Source organism: Agelaius tricolor, unplaced genomic scaffold, assembly GCF_023055355.1.
Source record: "Agelaius tricolor isolate 1412-34295 unplaced genomic scaffold, bAgeTri1.0.p SCAF_32, whole genome shotgun sequence".
Classification (NCBI taxonomy): domain Eukaryota; kingdom Metazoa; phylum Chordata; class Aves; order Passeriformes; family Icteridae; genus Agelaius; species Agelaius tricolor.
This window is the reverse complement of record NW_027269292.1, coordinates 4,423,948-4,431,329: the sequence shown is the minus strand read 5'-3', so window position 1 is coordinate 4,431,329 and position 7,382 is coordinate 4,423,948.

The following is a 7,382-nucleotide window of genomic DNA, read 5'->3' as shown; positions in this document are numbered from 1 at the left end:
GTGCGTGGAACAGAAAGAGCTGCTGGAAAGGTCAGTGACAGCCCAATTAACAGTGACAGCCCAATTAACAGTGACAGCCCAATCAACAGTGGGGAGCTGAGGTGCTGCACAGTGCCAGGGGCTTCTACTGGAGGTACCACCCAACTCAGGACCATGTTCTGTGAGCAGAGAGTCCTGGAGCAGCCTCTGGGGTTGAAACCAAATGAACCAAACGAGTGGAAGATTGAAGCAGCCAGTGGGTTTCTCACTCACATGCAGATTTAGGTGTTAAATCAGGCACACCCATCACCCATGAGGTACAAAGGGGGTTTCAAAGGGGCAGAGCACAACCTGGAACACTCCTGGTCAGGGAGTGCAGCATGTGTGCTGTCTTGAGGTGGAGTGAATGGGGAAAGAAGAAGTTTTAGTGGTACAAAAAGGTTTCATCCACAAACAGAAGCTGCCATTATCCCAAACAGCCCTGAAATCTACATCAGAAAATCAGGAATTAAAACCTGGGAGCTCTCTGTGGACCATGAGGTGCCAGAGGTAGAGTTCACACTGTATCCTTTGGCCATGGCTCCTTGTATTTTGTTTAAGCTTTAACTAGCACTGAAAAAAACCCTCTCTTACTGCTGCACACCTTGGCTCACAGCACCACACAGTGATTCCTAGGAAGATCCATAGATTAGAAACCCAAACACACAAAAATATATTCTCTTTTAACAATAATGAGGACATCTGGGTTCCAGGTCAAACTCTGGATGTTGACAGCTTTCGGTGTGACACTTCAGTGTCCCTGCATGCAGGGACAGAAGGACACTCGTCCCTCAGCAATGCAGTGTTTGCCAGGGAGTCTGAGCCTCTGGATGAGTTTTATAGTGTAAAATCTGTGATTTTGCCACATGAAAGTGATAAAGAAACAGAGCAAGGAATTGGTATGATCCAAAAAGAGTCTGAAAGACAGTGCTTGAACTTCCTGCTGCGAGCCCAGCCTGAGTCATGGGCTCAGAACCCCCGTGGACCCTGAGAGGTGCTGTGTGCTTCGCTCTGCCTGACGTCAGCTCTGTGGAACAGTCCCCAGTGCAGAACCAGTTTGCTATGGGCAGATCCCAAACCATTTCCATATGTTACTTTGAAGAAGAAAATGACTGCTAAGACTCTAAACAGAGGAAGCAAGTGCTAAGAAAAAAATGCCCTGAAGTGGCCAGATCTAACAGAGAGACCAGTGGGGGAACCCATCTCCATCTGCCAGACGTGCCTGCTGCAGCACAGCCCTTCAGACTCCCAGCTGGAAGGCTCCCAACACCCACGGGCAACATGGGGAACATTTCACCTCCTGAGTCAGTGCTGACGAGCTCAGCATGAGGGAGGCTGTGATTAGCAGAGCTCTGTCCCACAGCTCTCCTGTGTTGGCTGAACCACAGGCTCCACATTTTGAAAAAGCCAGGATACCCTGGTTAAATTCTGACATTGATAGTGGTGCTCTTCCTGCCACCCAGCCAGGCTGAACTTGAACTCATCGTTCTCTTTGCTAGCCTAGGGAGTTCTGTCCTAGATCAGTGATTAACCTCCACCTCAACAGCAGGCCAAGAAGTCTTTAGGCACCCTCCTGACAATATTTATTGGGAACTCCTTGCTCAGGTGTCTCTGCACTTCAAGGGCTCTCCCTCTCCTCAGCTCCAATGAGGACAGGCATTAATGCAGTGGAAAACAGTTCTAGGTCTGCCCCACAAGACCTGGGAGATAGAGAACAGCACCTGAAGTGGGGCAAAAAAAGGCTCATGGCTCCAGAGAGAAGGAAGAAGATGGGAGAGCAGCAGGTCTGTGCCTCCTGCAGTTTGGATGTCAGCAGGCTTTGTTCTGCATCATTAACTTCAGACAACCTCTGGGCAGCCTCAGCAGTTCATGAACTGCCCAAGCATCTGCAAATGTGATTCTTGACTTTGAGATCTCCCTGACACAAACCAAATTAAAGAGCACTGAGATATTGTGCAGCTACTGCCCACTTCTTTTCCGGGAATGCCTGTGAAATACTCCCAGTGTTTCTTTTGTAACAGAATGTAAATACCCCCATTGAAAAGAATGCTCAGTTCTTGTGCTTTTAACACACTCTGGGAGAGCTCCCTCTCTGAGTATCATCTGGGACACAGTTCTCCTGCAAGATAAATGCACACATAAAAGCATTCAAAACATTTGAATTTGCTTACGTGCTTTTCTCTGAAAGCAGGTGGCAAAGTAAACACATTGGTCAGCTCCACTCTCCTTGGTCTGGACTGACATCCAAACAATGTCTGGCCTGACATCTAACAAACTGGCTACAGAATCGAGCCATTTCTGCAAGTTGCTGCCTCCCTCCCCCCAAGATAATAGAGCATTTTCCCAGATGGAAGGAACCCACTTGAAAAACAAAAGGTCTTTGAAATGTCAGCTCAGGCTTGCTTGGCCCTCGCTGTGTGCCCACAGGAGAACGATAGAGCCTTTTGTCATTCTCCAGCTGTAACACTTACATCTGAAGCAGCAAGATGGTTAAGAATTGCAGCTCTAGATTCCTGCTCTCCTACTGATCTCCAGCCTCTCCTGTGGAAGTCATTTAGCCCCACTCTATCTCCAGCACAATGAGGATAAAAGCACTTTCTGGGCTGAGCATGGATCCAGGCTCATGAGAGGTTTGCATGCTGCAGTATGGGGATCAGTAATTGAACTGCTTGAACAAGCTTCAAGCCAGTCACAGGAGAACTGATCCAGTGTGGTTGGCAAAAGAAGTCAGGGCATGGCATCCACGTGGATGGGTTGGCAAAAGAAGTCAGGGCATGGCATCCACGTGGATGGGTTGGCAAAAGAAGTCAGGGCATGGCATCCACATGGATGGAGGCCCCCTTGGCTCTGTGGGCACCACAGTGTAGGTGCTGCCCTGCATTCTCTGTTTGAACTGTGCTATTGATGTATTTATTACACCAACATTTTGTGCCACTTCTCCTCCAAACCCCTCCTTGTCTCCTCTAGCATGGAAGAGGAGAAAGTCCCCCAGGTGATAAATCTTCTGTTCTAAGAGCTTGGGCAGTGAGCCTGCCTCTCCCAAAGTTCTCCCTCGCAGCTGCTCCCTGCTCTGCTCCCTCCAGGCTGTGTGGGAACCCAACGTTCCTCTGGCTGTTGGGACCTCCGTGTGTTCCCAGTCTCCCTCTCACAATGCAGCTTGTTCTGATCTCTCACGTCAGAACATTTCTTGATCTTTAGATAATTACAGAGGAGTTACAATTCGTGCTGTATCCAAGAGTTAAAAGGAAGGAAAAAGTTTCTCTCTCCCGGTTTTAACTCCTTTGCCCTCTGTGGTACAAGTCTCATGATTCTCAGCTGAAAACACTCCAAGACTCAAGAGTCCAGTGTGCACCCCAGAGAGCCAGGAACATGAGCCACCCTTGGCCTGTGTCACTCCTGTGAGCAGTGTCAGGCCCCCAGGGAGATAACCCATGACCAGGGCAAGTGTGATGTCCTAATGCTACTTAGGGAATGGAGCATTTCCAGAGTGAGGACAAGATAAGGAACATTAATCCAACTTACAAGGAAATGCAACATCCAGTTGTGAGCCTGACCCCATCAAGCACATCTGCAAGGGCTGCTCCCAAGCACAGCTCCCTCCCTGGCAGGATCAGGGACAGGCTCAGCACCTAAAACAGAGAAGGAACAAGCAGCAAAAGCAAAGCTCACAAAGCCTTGGTGACTCCAGACTGGCTGTGGAGTCTGCCATGACTGCTCCTGTTCCTCCCTCACCCTGGCTGGTGCCAGTGCCAGCACATGGCTCTCAGGGTCCCCATGAATCTTTCCCAATTTCTGTACCTTAAACAGAGGGCAATGAATTCCCTGTGCTCATGGCACACACATCTCCCCTGTGTCCCACTTCCCCTCCCCACTCCACATTAGAACCTGTACAGACAATTTAGCAAGTTAGTCTGCTGGTGACTCTTAGGAATGTGTTCTGTCCATTGTTTTTTACTTTCCCACATTTTTATATTTAATACAGGAATCACAATATTTAAAAAAGGCTTTGAAGTGATGACTTCTGTGGTACCTGCATCTTGTAATCAGGATTCTTCCAAACTCAGAATGGCCTCTGACAACCAATCCAGCTCTCTGCTTTCTTCTCCTTTTTTCATTGCATAAGAGGAAAAATCTCCTTACCTGCCTGACAGAAACAATGAGTAAACTCATCAAAGCATGAGGAGAGTGCAGGTGGAAATTCCACTTTCCCTTCTCTAGCACTCCATTAGCAGGGCTGCTCAACTCTGATGTCAGTGCTTCTTCCTGCAGTGGAGGAAGATAATTGGATTGGATACTCCAAGGAGCAGGATTGAACAAACACAGTGTAACCCACTGGATACTCCAAGGAGCAATTTAACAAACCCGGTGTAACCCACTGGATGCTCCAAGGAGCAGATTGAACAATCCCAGTGTAACCCATTGGATGCTCCAAGGAGCAGATTTAACAAACCTGGTGTAACCCATTGGATGCTCCAAGGAGCAGATTGAACAATCCCAGTGTAACCCACTGGATGCTCCAAGGAGCAGATTGAACAATCCCAGTGTAACCCACTGGATGCTCCAAGGAGCAGATTGAACAATCCCAGTGTAACCCATTGAATGCTCCAAGGAGCAGATTGAACAAACCCAGTGTAACCCATTGAATGCTCCAAGGAGCAGATTGAACAAACGCAGTGTAACCCACTGGATACTCCAAGGAGCAGGATTGAACAAACCCAGTGTAACCCACTGGATACTCCAAGGAGCAGGATTGAACAAACCTGGTGTAACCCATTGGATAATCCAAGGAGCAGATTGAACAAACCCAGTGTAACCCACTGGATGCTCCAAGGAGCAGGATTGAACAAACCCAGTGTAACCCACTGGATAATCCAAGGATCAGGATTGAACAAACCCGGTGTAACCCACTGGATGCTCCAAGGAGCAGATTTTACAAACCCGGTGTAACCCATTGGATGCTCCAAGGAGCAGATTGAACAAACCCAGTGTAACTCATTGGATCCTCCAAGGAGCAGATTGAACAAACCCGGTGTAACCCACTGGATGCTCCAAGGAGCAGGATTGAACAAACCCGGTGTAACCTGTAACCCACTGGATGCTCCAAGGAGCAGGATTGAACAAACCCGGTGTAACCCATTGGATGCTCCAAGGAGCAGATTGAACAAACCCGGTGTAACCCACTGGATGCTCCAAGGAGCAGATTGAACAAACCCGGTGTAACCCACTGGATGCTCCAAGGAGCAGATTTAAGGAGCCCGGTGTGGAGGCGCTGCCGGGTGCGATGCAGTGCTGGCCCGGCTGTGTGCAGCCTGCTCGGGGCACCAGGTGGCAGCATTTATTGTCTGTCTGAGAGCCTAAAGCAGCCGCCACTGGCACTGCAGTGCTCCACACTTTGTGTATTCAAGCTCCTAGAGGTCGGGATGCAGCCCCTTCTTCGTCCTCTACTTGCTCGACACACTCGGGAAGGGTGACAAAAAAGAGCAAAGCAAAGTCTGTGCCACCTCTTCCTGCTCCTTCCACAGGGAAAAGTGGTTTCCTTGCTCTTACAAACACTTGCTCACCTTATTACACATTCACCTTTTGCCTGTTTTTTCCCTGCAAGGCTGTAGTGCCTGAACAGGCTTCTGGTTATCAGGAATTCCAGTGAAGGATGTAAAGATATTTAACAGATTTAGCTCTGCCAAGACCTTTTTATTTTCCTGCAGCAGATTTAAAATACCAGACCTATCAGTGGGAGCAGGCTTTATCTGAGAGGGAAGAACTGAGCTGGAATTTAAACTCTGAGCCAGGGAAAAGCCTAAAAGCTCTCAAAACCCTTCCCATGTGGAATGGCAGCACATGGGATGCCATGGCTGGGAGAGGCCCTTCTGGGCACAGCACTGGTTTCCCAGCTTCTTCACCTCTGTTTCCTCTTTAAGGCTTCAGTACAAACACCCAGGGTGGAGATCACAAACCAACATCCCTCACACCATGCTTTCTGCACTGGAAAACATTTAAGATCAAATGGTCACACTCTGCACTGGGTTTGGAGTTAATGACTGAGTTGAGGTTGTTACTGTCAATAGTTACTGCAGTCACAGGATTGTCAGGAAAGGGAGGCCAATTCCTGATATATTCTTCCCAGCAAACACATGCATCAGCACAAGGATTGTCCCTCTGGTGCCTGGCAGGGCTCTCTGCTGGCCTTGGCAGACCATTTTCCCCAGGTGTGACATATACTCAGATCCCAGGAAATATCTTGGGATTTAACTACGACCCTAATTACCACCTCCCTCCAATGCTATATTCCTGAAAAATCCCTTCAGCTATTTCTTTGTGTTTGGGCACCTGACACACCTCATCTCTTACCAGAAATGCCTTGTGAAGGCTGCCCTAGGACAGAGGCTGGGCAGAGTTCCAGAATAAAGCAGGGATTTATTCAAAGCATCTCCTCCATGGATCCACCTTGGGCAGCACCAGAGCCCAGCCAGGGCTGCACCCAAGATGAACCAAAATGGTCCCAAAACGCACGGCCGGGCACGGGGTCTCTCCCTGGGATCAGTTCTGCTCCATTTGCATCTTGCAGTTCATTGTCCCATTCCAGCTTTAGCCCCTGCAGTCCCATCCTTGTTTTTCTCTCTCCAGCCCACGGGGTTTGTGCTCCTGGGCTGAGATTTGGATCATTTGTCCTTGGTGCCCAGCTGGAGCAGGAATTGTTTTGTGTCCCTGCTCTGTGCACAGAGCTCACCACCCCATAATGTGAAGCTCAGACCCACACACTAAAGCAGCACAGAACCTGAAAAATAGAAAATAGGCATCAAACTCAGTTTCCACCCAGAGCACCCCAGCTTCTATTTCACACCCAGCACCCAACTGCTCCAACATTCCAGAGCACAGAACCTGAGCTTTACAGGGGTTTCACCACCACACAGCAGCTCTTCCAGCCCAAGGAGCAGCTTGTCCTGACCTCACCCCCATCATGGTGACACAGCTGTACCCAACCTGCTCCAAAGGCCACCCACACTATTTTAACGCTGCAGCAGAGGACAAGAACTCCCTGTTTCTCCCACTTCTGCTGATCAAACAGCCTTTGCAGGCAATGAGCTCAAAGGAGGATTGACCAACATGGTTGCATCAGTCAAACTGCAAAAATAATTGTGTTACCCAAGTCTCGGGTGCTTTATCAAGGTTTCATTTTAAAACCATGGTGATTGCCCAAGCAGCAAACATCCAGCTGTTGCTGTTGCTCAGGAACAGTTTTTTTTTTTTTTTTGAAACACAAGGCAATGTCTCCCTGGTTTTGTTTATTGGAGGGCTCTGTTTTGTTTTTAAATTTTTTCCTGCTCCACAACCCCACTTCCTGTCTGACATCCCTGTTTCAAAAT